We start from the raw sequence: 18,179 nt of genomic DNA on the forward strand, positions 1-18,179 counted from the left end.
TCCTTCTCAAATACCAAATCAAAACCAGTTTTACCAATGTTCAGTAGATTGATGAGAGGGAAAACTCAAACAATTACTAAATTCATGCTAGGAGATAGGAAAATGGGACAGAAAAAGTATAGGAAGTAAATACATGACATTATTCAGATCTTCTAATAAGTCTCTATGCTAAATGCAGTGGCTTTGTAGATGAAAAAGGTTCTGGTCATTTTGGTGCTACTTTGTGGATATTATATTCAGACAAACTTCTGTTGATAATTTATATAATTTGCTATTTTTATGTCTCTGTTAGACATTGAACTAGGTTGTGTTGTAGATTAGTGTAGCTCTGAATTTTTGTATCCTCTGCTTGTACCCTGGGATCCGGTATACAGTGGATGCTGAGCATAGGTGTTCACAGAATAAATATAATGGAACATGCGTGGTTTGGGTTTAACAACACACACTCTTTGTTTTCCTAAACCTATGAGAACCTACTTGAGTCAGTGTCCACCCCCAAATCCCCACTCTGTGCTCTGAGCTCCAGTTTTCCTTAACAGTATATGAAACTATATGCAACGAATTTGATGGGAAACAATTGGTTTCTTTGCTGCAGGAAACTGAAGACTATTCAGGTTATTTTGTTAATGAATTTTAACAGTCTAGTGCTGCAAAAGAAACCTCAGCTTTTCCATCTAGTACTTTATTTTCATTCCATCATTCATTTGCATTCATTCATTCATTTGCATTCAAGCAACGTTTCTTGGCTTCCAATTACTATATACAAAATTTTATGCTATTTTCTCGGGAAGAAAAAGATGGAGAAAATAATGTTTCTTCACAGAACTTTCAGTCTTTCAGGCTTACATGTTCTTTATTTACAAAGGCAATCTTAAAATAAAAAATATAAATGAAATGTTACGATAATCATTCAGCATTCCCAGTCTTTTTAAGGTCAAGGTTATCTTTAAGATGATGATAAAAGCTAAAGATTTTCTCATCATTATTATAATCTGTACATACATAAATATTTACATATTATTTCAGAAGGCTTACAGAAAAATAAAATAGATCCAAAGATAAGAAAACCCTAATATTGTCTAAAAGGCATAAAGTATAAGGGTAAAAAAGGGGAATCAGAAAAATGTGTCTTCAGAGTTCCTCATTGTTAATTTTAATATCCTTTTCTACCATAGTAACTTCTACAAATTTGTTCTTACAGACTGTCTCCTTGTCCTACCTCATTGTTCATGGAAACCTACTGAACTAATATTTCCTGCCACTTACTTCCTGTGATGTTGTGCAGATATTCTTATATTCTAACCTCAGTTGTTTTTTACTTTCCTTCGTAAACGCTGATCAGAATTTGTTAACCTCAGGTAAAATTTTATTTCTCTCGGTCCTCCAACAACCCTGCCACCTCTAAATAATGAGGTATTCAAAACTGAAGAATATCTTCCACACTTTTCTTTTTAATTTACCTGTATAAACTTGATTACTTTATGGAAAATCTCTAGTACAAGTGTATTTTAAACGTTTAAAGTGGAAATTGAGGTTGTATAAGTTTTTATTACTTTTATTAGTCCATGTTTATAGTACATAAGAATAACATTCACTATAGGGAATTGGTAAATGTATATAACAGATTTCAATTTATTTTCCCTTCTCTAGACCCCATTTTTATTTTTCCAGCACCAGATTCATTTATTTAACTTATAAGAACTTACAGTTGATTATCATATGTACCAGACTAATATATAGCAAATTTGCATTATTAATTCTAAAGTAATTTAAAAATACAATCAATAATTTTCACTCTTAGATTCATAAACTTCCAATAAATTTTACCAAACAATTTAGGTATTGTTCATTTAGGACATATTTTGTTAACTTTGATCTTGAGATATTTATGTTCAGCACAAATATAGTGTAATTAAGACAGCAGAATGAAGAAATACCATTAACTATTTGTGTCATGTGTGACAGTGATATGAAATTAATTGATATATGAATTACAAAATTATACTTCAGGTTATTACTTGAAGGCCTAATGGTGATCCCCAGCCTCCAGCAGGTGACAGTTTTAATATTTGCCAGTGATGCTAATTTTATCTATAGCAGCTACTTGATCCTTCCTGCTTAGAAGGATTTTAAAAAGTAAAACATCATGAAGCCCCAGGAAAAAATGAGAAATAACCAGAAGAGTCAGAGGAGACAGATTTTATTTTCAGGAATGCATTTGTCTTGGATAAGTTATACATATTTTTATTTTCTCAACTTGTTTATAAATCTTCTTTGGATATATATTATAAACCTAAAATATGTTTTTATGTTTGTCTTATGTAAAAAAATGCAAACAAAAGAAAAAAGCCAATATATCCCCTGCAGCCTCAATTATGACTGTCCTACTCACATTAAAGTTTTAAGATTTCCTTCTGGAAATACCACTGTAAGGTTGCTTCTACATCTTCACCCCCTCAGACTACTAGTAGGGGTTTTCTTTTTTCTTCAACATGACTATTTTCAGTTTCTTCTTTTCACACTTTGCAGCCTAAAGCTGGTTCCAATACACCTTGCTCTTTCAGTGAAATATGAGAGCATGATTCATGGTGGTGTCTTCATCCTCCCAACTATGATGTGGAACCACATTACCAGTTACTTTTGGATATCTCTCTCAAAGGCATACATCTTTCTCTTTCTTTATGCTCAAAACAGAACTCGCTGTTCTTACCACTCAGTATTTACCCTGCTTAGTTCCTTTAATGATGGATCCACTCAAAAAGCAGCTGCACCACAAATATTTTATTTTCTGCATCATTTTCATAGCTGTCCATCTGATACCCTCAGTGTTATCTCAAAAATAACTCCTTTGTTATCTTCTTTTCTTTATTTTCACTGAGTTTAGACCCTTTTAGTGATATGACTGAGAAGGTATGGGAATACCTTTTTACTTAGTTTGCCTAGTTCTTGAAGATTTCCCATCTTTGATTCATTTGTCAAAGTGCCAAACAAGTGCTTTTGTGGTACTCCAGTACGACCAGATGCACCTTCTTTGAAATATTGTTTTGAACCTACTTTTAAATACTCAGTGTCTCTTGTCTCTTGTGAAACAGTGTCCAAACCATGAAAACTTAAGTACATCAAGCCCTGCCTGGCCGCATTTTAAATCTCCCTACCAAGAACACTGTAATCAGGTAACCGGGGGCTATTGTTTGTTGAGATTGGGCTGTTTTCACCAATGTGCCTTCTATAAAATGTTTTTTTCTACCTCCTTTGTCATTCCCTATATGCCTGGGAATTCCATATCCAACCTCAAGCCGAGCTTAGAGATTTTTCATTCTCAGGGCTTTTTTGTTTGTTTGTTTCTTTCTTTTTATTTTAATCTCATTCTTTTTCTACCATTGGGAAAAAAAAAGATACCTTCCTATATATCCCCTGAAGGATATGTACATACTTGCATTAAGACAAACATTTGTGTGTCTTTTTCAACTAGTGTTAGGTGAATATGTGTCAGCAGCTGAAGATTGGATAGTGTTATTTCTAGCCTATTAATTTTCTCTTGGACACTGTCATTTTAAATTTATACTTAATCTCATTGATAAATTGTTCTTGCCTTAAGATTGCTCAGGTTTGTATGAACTTAGAAAAGGACTTGACTCCAAGAAGCTCTAGGAATATTTATTAATTAGTGAATGTACTATTCCTTTCACTCGGTCAGTGTTTTACTCTGAAATATTTTTATGAGTCTCTCCTTCTAATATTCATATTTTACTTGGAATTATTTCTGCATTATGCCCACAGTTACACGTGCAGTCCCATGAACTCCTGCATTACTAGTGAGAGCCCATAACGAAGATCAGAATTACAGCCAATATACTCCCAATCATATGCACTGTTTCCCTCCTAGGTTTAAGTGGTAGAGACAGTATCAAACCTGATTCTTTATAATTTATCAAAAAATTAAAGATTTTAGAAAGAGCAAAATTATATATTTTATATCTTAGAATTGAACATCAAGGAAGACATTAGCCATTTATTAAATTACCTATTTTATTTTAGTGGAATTACTTTATTTGACTTAACTGGACTTATATAAAAATAACAATTACCTAAAAACTTTTTTCATGAAAGCATAGTATAGTATTATATCTTAGCATATGTACATCTTGTTTTTTCTTCCAAAATTATGCTTTTCTCTACTGAAGGAAATTTCTACTTATATTTAAATACATATAAACTAAAATTTAAATATATATGTGACAAAATGAAACACATAATTTGAAGTAGAATTTGACATAATGTGAAACATAATATAGTACCGTATCTTTCCAAGAGTTGTTAATAAAAGGTAAAAAGTTTAGGAAATAACAGATCTGATTCTTTTTATAAAAATATGAAATTTCAGTGTGAATGAATGCTTGAGACTATTTTCACAATCTTAATGGTAGCCTATGCTTGTTTTGATTTCATGGACTTAGGTTTAAAAAAATTAATTCTTGTTATTTGATACCTAAATTATACCGCTGTCCTTATTTACATCTAGTGGATTTGTTTTTTGAGAAATGCTTCTATGACTATGATTCTGTCTGAATCTTGTGGTCACAGAATGATTCAACTTTTTGAACATACTGTCACAAAATTTATCAAGTTATTTCCACTTAATAAAATAATTTAACCTTTTCAAATGCATGTGAATAAAATTTGGAGGAGAAGAAAAGACATTTTCATGAAAGACTATTTTGCAACCTATTTAGCAAAATGTGAATATTATTGTTTTTATTTGCCTACTCAATCTTCTTTATAAGTGATTTTTTTCATTTAGGAAAGGAGTGTGTGCGAGTAATTATTACCCACCAATGTGCCAATTTTTGTGTTAATTTCAATCGCAGAATTTGATAATAAAGAAAAAAATTATCATTGTGCAAATGGATTAGTTCTTGAGGTAAAGATAAATGAGCCAGAAAAAAAGAAATTTAAGAAAATTGTGTGGTAGTCATTCTAATTACATTCCTACTTAAGGATGTTATTTCTATAAAAATAATGTGAAGAAGAAAATTTGGTCAAAAAAAGAAAAATGGAAAGGAGAAAAGAATATCATAGTGTAAGCAGAAAATAGGCTTTACTAGTGGTCAAGCAAGCAGTACCATCAAATTGATCACTGATTAGTATATTCTATGGAGAAAGTTATTGAACTGGGGTAGGGGAGACAAGTCAGGACTCCTTAAATACTGATTTAAACAATAAAATTATTAATACTGGCTTCAACTAGTCAAAGATAATGTATTTTCAAGAACTGAAGAAATATAACTTTTTTATCCTACAGTAATAATATACTTTCACCTTTTGAGATCTCTCAGTGCTTATACCATGGATTGATAACTCACTTGTGATATATATATATATATGATTTTCACAATACAACCTTGAAGTATACATAATTATTCCTATTTTATATGTGATAAAAACAATTCATGTAAAAGTTAAATAATTTTAAAAATTTTAAAAATTTACATTAAATAATTTAATGATAACAAAAGAATGTCCCAATATATCTGATTTTGAGTATTTTTCATTATTTGTTCTGTTATCATGGGTGTATTAATATATTCCGTAGAGAATGATTAACAAGGCTTATTATGTAGGAAAAAAGCTGGACAACTGAACAGTGTGTAAAGGTTGCTGTGGTTGGAGTTGTGACAGCAGAAATAATGCAAGTCACTGAAAACCACAGAAGTCAAGTCTCCCAGAAGAACTGACTTAAACTGAGTCAGGGAATAGACTGGGTATACAACGAACAGGAAAGAAGCATGGTCTAAGCAGAAGGTACAGAATCTGTCAAGACCGTGATGCAGGAAAATGCATGAAAGACAAAAAAAAAAAAAAAGCCATTTGGGACTAGAATGTTCAGACTACAGAGAGGGAGAGAGAAAATGGTAAAGGGCTGAGTCTTGGGGGCTCCAGCTCTGTGTTTATTGAGATTTGAAATTTTATGTCTGTCTAAATTTCTGAAGAATTTAAGCAGGAGTTTTAAAAGGTCAGTAGTGTACCCCAAACACAAATCACTTTGGAGAAGGATCATAAGAGAAACAAACTGAGCACAGTGAACTGTAGTACTGATTACTATAGAAAAGTGAGAGTAAAAATGAAAATTATTGGACATTTTGGTAGTCTTATTTGAGGGAAATGAATGCATTATATATTTATGTGATTTAGTTCATTTGTGTGATTTTGAGTTACTTCAATATGTACTTAACTTATTCCTCAATACTGTGTCACACAAATGTAGTATTGTTAGCTTCACTGTGTGAATGTACCCAAAAGTGACACATAGCTGAACAGCCCAGGGTAGGTCATGATACAAATATGCTTAATGACATTTGAAAAATGTGGAAAGTGAGAAAAATACTTGAATTACACAGCTAAGAATAATTCTGTACAAAATCCTTACAAATTTTGCAGCTCATGTATAAAGGGAACCTATTGGAATATTTCCCCAAATTTCATAGTCATGTTCTTTTCAGTCTTTTCAACAAATCATGAAATTTACAGAAACTTTTCTAAGTTAATGGTGATAATAAAAAATGATCAAATATTCAAGAGAAAAAACTGGATTCAATTTGTAATCTCTGTAGAATATATGGTTAAGATGAATTAAACTAAAATAAATATAGAGAAAAAGATAATAGGGCTATATCAGCTAATGAAAACTATTTTTAATTAATTGATATTTTATGTGCTTGTGTACTTTAAAAATTTGTAATGTGTAATAATTTATTTGAAATTTAAAGAAATATGCTTCTTTATTCATTTTTTATTTGAAGTTTTGCATTCCTTCTCTTAAAGAATGTCTAACCAGTAATAAACTACAGCCCTGGACACTTAGCCTGATCTCTGGTTGGAACCTATGTCAGAATGTCCACTGTAGGAGAACATGAAAAGAAAGTCAAAGTCAAGAGACACTTTCCTCAGTAATATAGTTAGGCTTTTGAGACCATTATTGAGGTCTGACATTAACAAGAGTTCTTATTGTTCCAAACTGAAAAATGTGTAAATCATGTTTTGCATGCCTTAAAATATAATGAAGAGAAAAGATTCTTTAAACTGTAAGTCTGGTTTAAATAGTGCTATTATTTAATATTAACAAAGCTCAGACATTCTGAGGTGGTTTTCAAACTTTAATATACCTAAAGTTTGCTGGAGGTGCTTTATAACATTCTGATTTCTGGATCATACCACCATAGATGCTAAAAGCCAACAAGAAGTTACTTTTGTTCATGCCACATTCCAAGGTTTCTGATCCAGATAATTCAAAATCTAATGCTTTAAGGTAGTATATATTTCCAGGATACAATCAGTAAGAGATATCTCTCCTCATATTTCCTCTCTGATTTGAGGAATGGATGAAAATACTACGTAAAACATCTGTTTGATAGCTAGTGAAGAAATGTCCTCTGGGAGAAACAAAGTCAATGTAACAAGATACTAGAATACAGTAGATATATCATATAATAAAGGGAACCATAACAAGATTATCCATGTATAAATAAGTAAGTTTGTTAAATGCCAGCATCAATGGTTTTTACTTAGAAACCTCATGGATTAGTAACAGTGCCAAACAAGGGAAAAAAATCAAATCAAAACCAAACTTTGCTCAATTTAATGATGTAAAATATGTGTAGTGTATGATTGAAGGAATCACCCCAGGACTTATACTTTTATTTCAAAAATTAATTGTTAAAATACGTGTACAATAAGTATCTTAAAGTTGAGTTTATAACGTCTGTCATGTTATTTAAAGTTCAGGTATACTGAGGTACAATCTTACTGCCAGAATTTTGAATTTATAAAATGGTGCCTCTTCTTCAGTCCTTGAATGTGCAAATTAATGTTCAGATATTTATAAAAATGAATTAAAACATAGTTAGATAAAAATAAGGTAGGCATAAAATGCTCAAAGACAAGATAAAGATAATAAGTAATATCGTTACTGTATTTGAATGAAGCTCGTCTAGTAAATTTTCTTTAAAGAGAATTTCAAAAGAAGGGAGTCAGACCTTTAATTTTCATTCAGAGTCGTTTATAAAACTCTTGATTGTAAAATTTGCATCAAATGGGAAATTTCACTGATCACATGTTTTTATCCTTATTCAAACTAATTAACTAATTAATCATTAGTGCAGCTACACTTAAGGAGTTATTTCAGACCCTGGTCAAGTAAGATAACAAATATTTTTTGCTTTTTGCTCCAAATCTCTGAAGTAAACAAGCATTTTTGTGAAAATAAAAAAAATGCTTCAAGTATTGTATATGTTTATAAAAAATCTCAGCATGCATTCTGAAATGAATGATATGCTAAAATAAGGGACCATACTTTGTTCATTGGGATACATGTTTAGTAGATTCAGTGTACTTTCAAGTCTCTCAAAGAGCAAGGATTGTTTCATAAAAACAAATATGAAGGATGGAATGGAGTCAGATTAATAATTGTAAAAGTCAGCTGAAGAAAAAAATTCAGGCTGTCACACTTTGGATAGCCACTAGGAATAACATTTATAAGGAAAGTTAGTATTTCTATTCAATATTTTTTTGAGTACTCAGCTCTGGAGAAATTTGCAAGGTTACATTGTTTTATAAAAAAACGGACAGATACAGTTTGTTATATCAATTAGGAACATAATATTTTTAAATAAACAAGATATGAGAAATGAAATGAGTGTTTTAATTTAAAACATCGACTTCTAGTCTTGATAGCTGTGTCATTTTCATTCCATATGTAGCAAAACTTTTACAGAAATTCCCACACATTTGACCCAATCTAGATATCTTCAGAATTATATACTTTCTTTCCCTCATTCATTCTAAATCATTGAAGCTATAGAAATTGTTTAAAATAAAAAGGAAAATATTTCAATTGATAGTTTCATCGTGCATAACAAGGAATCTTATATGTGCACTGATAATAATTTTATCAAACATATTTCAGGCTGTGGAAATAGTACTAGCTACATAACAAAGATTTAAATGTCCCTCAATAAACTGTCTTTGAATCAGAAGCAGAAGCAGAGGGACAAAAAGTGCTGTTAGACACAAATGTATCTTTTTTAAGTGAAACAGAATCAGAGCAGGGGAGCAGCTTTTGACAAATCTCATCCTTCAGTTTTTTCCAGGTTAATTTTTATTTATGTTAGTTGCACATTTATTTATTTATTTATGTATGTATGTATGTATGTATGTATTGGTACCTGAGATCAAACTCGAGACCTTGCGCTTGTGAGGCAGGCGGCAGAACCACTGAGCTAAATCGCCAGCCCCAGTTGCACTGTCTTTTAGAACAACAACAGCAGCAGCACCAGCAGCAGCAGAAACAGAAACAGGTTTTGTTCATCTGACGTAACTCAAGTACATGTGGAAAAAAGCGAAATCAAAATCTTCTTTGGCAGATCTCACTGGTATTCTGAAAGAATTATAAAATTATATTTAATGAGAACATAGGATTGCCTGACACCCTTGTCAGCTCAGATAATGTAAAGCAGTTCCATGCCCAAAATGTCACTAAATATCCTATATTAACATTAGTAATACATTAACGTATGTAACGATAGTTTTAATAGCTATCATATAGTAACTACTTTGGTTTGGTAGTAATATTAGGTACTCTATATCTGTTTTTCTCCAATCACTGTAAAATTTATATGTACCAGCTACTATTTCCTTAGTTTTCAATTAAGTGACTGAAATAGAGCAGTCTGATTGTAGAACTAAAGTGATACAGGTAGTAAATAAATGAGACATGTTCTTACAATTTGAACACACCTCTATAACTATTACTATTTTAAAAACTGTATAGCTTCTTTTTTAGTTGGCAACTTTCAAAATGTTTTTATTATTCTGATTTACCATGTTTCTTTCCATGTCTGGAAAGTGTACCAGACTCTTCATTCATTACGGTCATTCTTATTTGGCAGACTTTTAAAAATTAAATCATACTATTGGGTACTTTAGGTCATGTGCCCCTTTTGGGGGCAATTGTTTTTGAGTAGAGTGCGAATGTCACGTGAAAAAGTGAAAAAATAGCTATTAAGGACCGATTTAGAAAGAGGGAGATGTTGAGAGTTTTTCTACAGAGTGTCATATTTTAGAAAGCTTACTGAACCTGAGATCATAAGAATGTCAATTTTTTAATCTTTTCTCCAATCTTAGAGATATATTCATGTCCTTAACATTTGTTCTCAACCTATTTACTTTCTGTAATTGTTACATTGAGTAAAACTTTATAATCCCCCCCCCCTTTTTGTTTTTTAGTATCGGGTATCGAACTCGGGACCTTGCGCTTGCGAGGCAGGCGGCGGCACCACTGAGCTAAATCCCCGGCCCTATAATTCCCTTTAATGTTATAATGTTTACTGGACCTGATGCCCATCAAAAAATTGAATTATTTTAAATTTTTGACTTTTTAAACTTTTGAATTACCACATTACTACCATTCAAATAATGAGAGAGAAAAGTGTTTCCTCAGTAGTTGTCAATCAAAATTTTTATCTTATTTAATTAAACCATTTGTTAAAGAATGTCTAAGATAGATAATAATATTTGCATAATTGTATTTATAGTTCCAAATGACAGACAAGTTAAAGATTCTTGGGAAATAATATATATATATAATAAGATGGACAATTAGATAATGAATAATGATTAATTAGATAGACAATTAAAGACATAATGAGATATTGTGTTAACTTATTTTTAAATTGCAAGAAGTAAAATTAATTTACTTATTTAAAAATAGACTACAATTTAGGAAGTTCATGAATTTAACAAGATATATGGCATAGCAGTTATCAATTCTTTAATCTTCATTATCTAAATGTTAACTTATCCTTATCTCTCATTAGCTATGTCTTTTAATATATTTTAAAGTAATTAAGCTTTTAAAGTACTTCAGAGAGTTTGTTTAATCATGGTGGGAAATACTTGATTTAATCATGTAGAAATCAGGCATTGTTAGTAGGTAAGATAAATCAAAGCAGAGTATCTTAAAATTTACTTTGCTCTCATATATAATTATACTTTTATCTTCCTAATAATTAGCTAATAATGTCACAAAAGATAAATATTATAGTATATACAAATGTTTATTTCTTCTGCAGAATGTAAAGTTTGTTATTCATTGACCTTTCATCAGACAAGCCAATGGATCCCTAAAACATGCCTATTCTTTTTCCAAACAAAAATAGAATGCACAAGCAATCTCCAGATTTGGCTAATATCAGTGGAACAATCTTTAATTTTTCTTTATGACAAAAATGCCATTTTAGGAATGATTTTTACAACGTACATTTGAAGGGAAAAAATGTAAATGGTGAAAGTAGAAGAGTGAAGATCCAAATCCTACAATTTTAGGAGATTGAACTGACTATATTTTTTGAAACAGTTTGTTATGTATATATAAAGCAGGAAATAGAAATTTCTCCCAAGTTAGAAGGTGATAGATAATTTGGTGTTTCTTTTCATGCATTACTGTATTATTTATATTTTATATAATTGTTATAAGGTATCTTAATGATACTTATATTTAATATAAATATATATTGGCATATATAACCTAAACCTTATTATTTATTAGGACCAGTAAATATATATTAGGTATCCACATATATTTTAATATATATGAACATGTAGATTTGTCAATAACTTGATAGATGTAGATATATGAATGCATAATATTTTTTCCTTAAATTCTTTTATTGGTACATTTTAGATATACGATACATTTACATTTATCATTGGGTGCTTGTACCTGTAAGTGATGTATATTGGTTCTTATTTTTTCCCAATTACCTGTGAGCCCTTCACCCCCTCCACCTTTCCTTATTTACATAGATTTCAATTCAATTTTTTTCCTTTTCTTGTAATTTTTCGTTTCCCTTCTTTCCTTTCCCCTTCCCCTCCCACCACCTCTACCCCTTTGGAACTTTTCTTCCTATTTCAAATGATCAATTATTGTTTTTAAACATTTTAATCCTTACTTACACTTTCAATTTCTCACACTAGAGAAACTATTTGGAATTTACACGTATGTGTCCTATTTCTTTATTGAGAATATATATTCTTATGTTTTTAATCATTACTTTGTGTTTGTATAATTTTAAAGTGATTTAAGTAATGCTTGTAAAATGTAATCAAACTTTTATGTCAAAAACGAAATATCTCCTTTCTCTGAATTAGATTATACTTAATAATAGAAATTTCCAGATAGCAAATGTAAGAAATATACTTTAATTTCTTATCAAAGGTGATGCCCAAAGAAGGCCTGAATATTGGCTGTACTGTGTCCCACCTCTTCAGAGAGTAGTCTTCCATTCTGAACTCTCTTGGACTACCCAATAACATTTTTCCTATTTGACATTAGGCATATGATGCTAAAGGACATTACTAAGGCCCTTTACAAGGCCTTGTAACAGAGGCTAGGGAAGCAGAACTAAGGCTAAATATTCACAAAACTGGGGAAATATTTTTGGTTCTCCTCCCCTTAAAAAAGTAACATATTGCAGGAAATATCAGTTCACCCATAGAAAAATTTTATCCTTAAACTTTTTGGAAAATTTAATTGAACTTTGTTTTTTTTCTGAAATGAAAGGGAAAAGCCATTTTCTAAGTATCGCGCAGCTATACATATTGAGGATTGTTTAACAACAAAATATTTAAAAGTATGGAATGGCATGGAAGGGTGCCTGAGGGTTGCTCTGAAATCTCTTTTAGGGGAGGATACTGCATTTTAAAATTATACCCTAGGGATGAGGTAACATCTTATGTAAAATAAAAATTTCCTCAGAAATAAAACATTAGTTTCCTCGAAATAAACATCACCAGAATATTTAGGTTTCATGGGATTTTCGCAAGCACTTCTTATCATCTCAAAATTTGCATATATTTGAAAGTGGTCTACAAATATGGGCAAAATATATGAGATTAAAATAAATGCAAATATTTAGAATAGTAGAACTTCTTGGACTGACAAAGATGACACATAGTATAGTTCAGAATATGAAATAAAAGTAAGGTTAAAATTAAAAATTTGAAAGGAAATTTCAAAGTGCATAAAAATTCTATAAATCAATTTTTTTTGTGCCAGGGTTTGAACTTGGGACCTTGAGCTTGTGAGGCAGGCGGCGGAACCACTGAGCTAAATCCCTGGCCCACTTATAGCCAGTTAATAGATTGTTATCTGCAGTTAGGATGTTGACCAATATTACCTACAGAGTTATTATAACGTATACTTTTACCTATTATCTAGCACTGTACATTTAGGTGGTTCTCATTTTTAAAAATTGTTTTAAAATATGGAAAATTTATATAATGTTATATTATACCCCTATTAAATTTATCTTAAAGAACTATATTAAAATGTGAAGATATATCACTATTTTTGGATAAAAATACAATATAATGTATTTTTTATACTTTTGGAAAAAATTTAAGAATGTATACCTGGTTTTGTAGATAGAAAGAGCTATGGGAATTTAATTATTGCCTAAATGTGATAAACAGATTTTTTTCTGGCCTTTTTAATTTTTCTCTCTAATTTTTATTTTATTTAAATGTAATTTGCGCAATTATAATATCCTCAAACTTAAACTACCAAAAACAAAGACACCCTAATTTTCATAGTCCAGTAGCATGACTTTTTTTTTAAGAGTAGGAAAAATATATTGAGAGAAAGAAAGCTTCTGTGTAAGAGAGACAGAAGGGAGACCGGAAAGAAGGTTGCCCACCCACCCCACGTTTCAAAGATGTTTTATGCAACAAAGCAAGTACAAAATAGGACAAAACTCTAAGACCCAATGGAACTGTACAAGGTGGGCATGAGGTGGGACAAAACCATGACCAACCGATAAGATTACAAGTACGGTCACTCAGGTAATATTGATTAAATGGGGATCAAATGAGAAAACAAGTCACATACAAGGAATTTCCCGTTTAGAATATCAATCACTGCTATCTATCTCTAGGGGAAGCAATGCCTCTTCTTTTTATAATAGCATGACTTTTATTATGTATTCTGTTGGATTACAATATACTGTTTCTCAAAAATTTCTTAATTATTGAAAAAATAAACTGTGGAATAATAGGATAAAATAGATGCATTTATATCTCTGCATGAAAACATGAGGCTTAATTTGATATTCCTGTAAGTCTTTTGGCTACCTTTTCTAATTTCCTATTAACGTTAAAATGCTACATTAAAGCTTTTTGTGATAAGTAATAATTACTGTCATGAGATTCATTTAAATTCTCATGCCATTTGTCTTCTGTACAGAAGCATCTAGAGTTATGCTTGAGAAACCCACTGAGCTTTTCTTCCTATTTCACAATTACCCGAATAATACAAGCCCACCTCCCGAGGCTCCCTGTCTCCTATCATATCAACTAATAAAGATACTTTTCACATTTGATTATTTTGGATTTGAGCATATGCCAACAAAAGGTTAACCAGTCTATAAAAAAAATCATCTCATCATTTTGCTATTTTTTTTCTCTAGAGACTTTCAAACATTTTAAAAGTATTTCTTTGATCATGGGGATGAAATCAAAAGAGATGCGAAGTTCATTACTACATGCCTGTGATTGAGGACAGTGTTAAGAAGGAAACCCTTGGCAAAGTCACAATGGAAAGGCCCGTGGTGCTACAGTCTCCTTACTTGATGATATGCAATATCTTTGTTTACGCTACCCCTTCATGATGGCTCCTATCTCAGTTACTGCCTTCCTTCTTACTTTTATTCACAAATATAGATAAACGACAGGCAACGTTTACTTCTTCCAGGAATAGTTTTGTCCTTTATAGAGATGAAAGTCAAACACATAGAATTTTAATTCTCAGTAAGCAGATAGGAGAGACTGGAGAAGGAAGACATGAGGTCTATTGTGCAAGTATAAGATTGATGCCACGTCCTAATAGTTATATGTAGTCTAGATAGTAATACCATTTATATGATTTCCAAGTGCCATTTGCAGTGCATGTGCCTGTGTGGGGAAAGTGTGGGGTTGTTACAGTGACTGAAAGGACCACTGTCCTTTAATCCCTTGACATCACTGCTGCTAAATATGGTACATTCCCAATGGAAAAGTCATTGCTCTCAAAATACTGTTAATCCTCAGCCTGACAAAATTTTCTTAGTGATTATGAGAGCAAGCATTTTATCTGTCAGAGGTACATTTGTATCCCAGTCTTGCCAGGTGAATGGCATTAAAAGACTCACTTAACTTTCTAAACAGTCTTGTGTGATTTGTAAGATGCAAGTAACACATTTATAGGAGTATTAAATAAAATATTTAATTTAATATGTTTCAAATAGTGAACATGTGACATGTAACATTGTTATTATTTGTGGTATTAATTACTTCATCTCCCATAAAATTATTTTCAAAATCTACAAACTTGAAATAATGAAAATAAAGAAATCTCACTAAATGGGTAAAAGACCAGTGGTAGAAAAATCTCAAGGAACAAAGAAAGAGAGAGAGGAAAGGATAGAAGGAGGGAGAAAAATTGGAAAGAATGAAAGAAGAGGAAGGAAAACAGGGAAGAAAGAAAAAGAAAATGATTATATTCAAGCCAAACAAAGTGGATATTCAACCAAATTTCCAGCCTGTATTTTACATATATAAACTTCAGTGATATAAATTACTAGATAAATGTTCCCTTAATACGACATGCTACTCATTTGTGATCTTCCTTTTGTTTGGAATGTCATCTCTCACTGTCCAGTGTGGTAATCTCATAGGCTTGTATTAAAATGCTTCAATAAGTTATTTTCTGATATGCTTCCTTGATACTAGTATTAATTACTCAATACACAGTGCTAGAGAACAGTAAGGATATTTACTGCACCACCTGATGAAATGTCTACAGAGCGATGAGGTGAGATACAGGTGCACCTCAGAGATGTTCAAAAAGTTCATCTAAGACCAGTCCATGTGCTGAGCAGCTTTCCACTGTCAACCTCATTGGATCCACTTTGTGGCCTTCATCCTCTGGCTTATCTTCATGCTCTCAAAACAGTTATAGCAACCGCTGACTTCAAGTGCTCACTGTTTACAGACAAACAGGAGAGTTCTTATTCACAGTCCTATTTTTAGTAGATAGAAGAACTCTCCATGGGAGAATCCCAGCAAATGGTATAACTCAGTTGTTACCTAGACAGTGATAAAAACCCCATATCCATGTCCTAGCTGTAAGAGATTGTGGTACTAGGCTTGTGGTACTCTGCCTCCATAGTAGGGAATACAATTTTCCAAAATGATAAAAATAGCTGTTGGGTGGGCAGTTAACTATATTTTTTGCCTGTCCTCTTCCTAAGTCTATCTCTCTCCACAGTTCCCCTTATTCCATTTGATATTCTTTGACAAACACAGAAACACATCTGTATTACTACTCACATCGCATTAGTGTACTTTGAATGTACTACTGAAGTTTTGCTTTCTTCTATGATAAACCATCAGAAACTGTGGGAAGAGACTCTATTGTCTCATTGGGGTTTTAGTGCTTACTTTGGTTCCCAGTAAGTGAAACTTAGAAAAGTAAATATATTTAAAGCCTTTTGAAATAAAGAACAAGAAATTATTATTGAACACTATATTTTAAAATCAAAATAAGAACTTGTAGGACTTAAAATTGTAGTAATAAAAATACAGCATAATGGTTAGGAGATATTGCATCATTCCTGTAGCCACAGAAGCCTAACGATCTGCTTCACATCTCACTAAATCTAGAGATGAGAAAAACAATGAGAATTTCAGTACCCCCTGGGAGATTGGATGAGGATCACATAGGATTTGTAGAACAGAGCTTACAAAGAAACGTTAATATTTTAGACTTATTTTGTATATCGGAAGAAGACATGTCAAAAATTACCTTAAAAATGTGGCAAATAAAATAACTATTTATTTCAGTGAGTTTTTGAGAAAGGGCAGATAAAAAAGAAATATAGTATTTTTGTTTATATTTCAGAAAAGTACACAGAACTGCATAGTATTTAATGATAAAAATTTGAGTGAATCACACTGAATGCATTACCTTTTTTCTACTGAATACATATCCTTTCTCTCATGCCAAAAAAAAAAAGACTTTTACTCTGGGAAAAGTGCGTGCGTGTGTGTGTGTGTGTGTGTGTGTGTGTGTGTGTGTATTTCTTGGTAAAGAAGCAGTTTAAATATAATGCTGAGTGATTATGGTTTTCTATATCACTGACCAAAAATCACAAGAACAGTAACAGTTTTAAAAATAATCAAGGAAGAAAATACTGACTTTCTCCTTGAAAATTAAATGTCAAATTGGATTTGAAATGTTTAGCGAGGTAATTCTTATTTGTTCGTAATGATAGAAATGATAAATGAGCAAGGCTTCCTCCTGTGAATAATGTGTTTCTTTAAATTTTCAATTTAGATTTAGGTTTATATAAGATGGTTTTTCAACTGTAACCTGGCATTTGGAGCTCCAAAAACATTTGATGATTAATAAGGCATAGAATGATTGAGAATTTGGTAATACCAGTAGAAAGCATAAAGATTTTGGATTAATTATAATTTTCATAACGAACTCATCAAAGATTTGAATTTTCTCATCTTACAAGAATGAAAACATGTACACTCATGTGCACACAATATATGCATGTGCACACTTCCCAATTCATATATTTTTTCAGTTATTTGAATATTTGTATTTTCCATAAATTTCTGTATTGTGCTTTTAGTCATTATAGAGGACTTTTCTGCTCTGTCAATGTATTTTCCTCGGCATTTGCTATCATACAGAAGAATAAGCATTTTATTTTACTGTTGAAACTAAGATAAGTTAACTTAGTGGTAAAATAGTTTGGCATTTGTGTCTTACTCATTTGATCAGACTTACATGTTTTGTGTCTTGGCTATGAAATGGAACTAGGGACTTGTTATAACAAATTACCACAAATGTACCATCTTAGAGGATTACAAGTATATTGTCTTCACATTGCTAAATAGCAGAAGTCTGGATAGTGTTGATAGGGTTGAGTTCTGGAAATTTTAGGTGACCATCCATTTCCTTGCCTTTTCCAGAACCTGGTGTCTATCCCAAATTCCTTGCCTCTGGCCCTTTTCCCAGATCCCTATAACTTCTTCCTCCAATGCACATCCACTTTTCTCCTTTCTGTTGTCCCTCT

At 31.6% G+C, this 18,179-nt stretch overlaps 1 protein-coding gene across 9 annotated transcripts in view; it reads left to right on the forward strand.

Moving 5' to 3' along the window:
* The window catches only part of Lrp1b (LDL receptor related protein 1B), a 1,848,437-nt gene that overhangs the window by 292,741 nt on the left and 1,537,517 nt on the right, over positions 1–18,179 (forward strand). The window lies entirely within an intron of this gene.

Source organism: Heterocephalus glaber, unplaced genomic scaffold (assembly GCF_053883595.1).
Source record: "Heterocephalus glaber isolate CG9 unplaced genomic scaffold, H.glaber_assembly_v1.0 deba00000347, whole genome shotgun sequence".
Lineage (NCBI taxonomy): Eukaryota > Metazoa > Chordata > Mammalia > Rodentia > Bathyergidae > Heterocephalus > Heterocephalus glaber.